Source organism: Carlito syrichta, unplaced genomic scaffold (assembly GCF_000164805.1).
Source record: "Carlito syrichta isolate Samal-C Ts95f unplaced genomic scaffold, Tarsius_syrichta-2.0.1 Scaffold305659, whole genome shotgun sequence".
Lineage (NCBI taxonomy): Eukaryota > Metazoa > Chordata > Mammalia > Primates > Tarsiidae > Carlito > Carlito syrichta.
This window is the reverse complement of record NW_007249755.1, coordinates 216,370-217,659: the sequence shown is the minus strand read 5'-3', so window position 1 is coordinate 217,659 and position 1,290 is coordinate 216,370. Positions and strand designations below refer to the sequence as shown.

Below are 1,290 nucleotides of genomic sequence, written 5' to 3'. Positions count from 1 at the left end.
GGTCTCAAACCCGCAGGCTCAGGCAATCCACTCACCTCAGCCTCCCAAAGCGCGGGATTATAGGCTGAGCCACCAAGCCCGGCTAAGACCACCTATTTCTAGGAAAAACCCACCCCAAACTCACTCCTCAATATCCCTAAGAATAAAAGTTATGGCTCCACAATAGTTGGGGGCAGAAGCAGCGGTTTTCTGTCGGCTTTTCTGCCTACTCCCCTCTCTTGAGAGACCGCTGTTCTTTGCTTAATAAAGCAACTTGCTTATTCCACTTCTCTGTGTGTCTGCTTGCGAATTCATTCCAAACGTGAAACACAAGAACCCATCGTCAACCTGTCTCACACTGGGAGGAGCACCCCCTTCTCCTCGTAACAATAAGTGCTCAAGGAACAACACTGTTGAGTGAAGGCATGGACTTCTCTGAGCATCAGTTTTTTCATCAACAAAATGGGAATCATTCTACCCCCACAGAATGAATGTAAAGGTTAAAGGAGATGCTGCGTCATTTCAGTTATGGCTTCCATTTGGTGAGGCTTAATCATCACAGGGACATTCATCACCTCCCTTAAGCACACTGGTCCATGTTTAAGAAGAACTTTCATGGGATCTTACCTTCTTTCTGGGTAGGAGTTGACCTGACATGTCAGCCCAAGAACTTACCTGTGTCCTAGTTCTACAAAACCACCAGATATTAAAGACAATGGAACCAGAGATTCAGTTCCCAGAGAATTTTCTTCTAAATATTTGTTAGGGCCGGGTGTGGTGGCTCAAGTCTGTAATCCCAGCACTTTGGGAGGTGGAGGTGAGAGGATTGCCTGATCCCATGGGTTTAAGACCAGCCTGGGCAACATGACAAGACCTCATCTCTATAATAAATCAAAAAAAAAAAAAAATTAGCTGGGTGTGGTGACACACACCTGTAGTTCCAGCTACTTGGAAGGCTAAAGTGAAGGATCGCCTGAGCCCAGGAGGTCAAGGTTGCCGTGGTCATGAGCATGTCACTGCACTCCAGCCTGGGCGACAGAATGAGCCTTGACCCAAAAAAAAAAAAAAATTTTTTTTTAAGAGATTGCTTAAATGAACTAATTCATTACTAGGAAAGCAAAATGTAAAAAAAAATTTAGCCCAGGCTCGGTGGCTCAGCCTGTAATCCTGCGCTTTGGGAGGCTGAGGTGAGTGAATTGCCTGAGCCTGCGGGTTAGAGACCCACCTGGGCAACTTGGCAAGATCTCATCTCTACATAAATTAAAAAAACAAAAAATTAGCCGGGCGTGATAGCATGCGCCTGTAGTTCCG

At 45.8% G+C, this 1,290-nt stretch overlaps 1 pseudogene; it reads right to left on the bottom strand.

Annotated features, from left to right (window-relative positions):
- LOC103264498 overlaps positions 1–1,290 on the bottom strand; it is a 9,632-nt pseudogene that overhangs the window by 7,289 nt on the left and 1,053 nt on the right.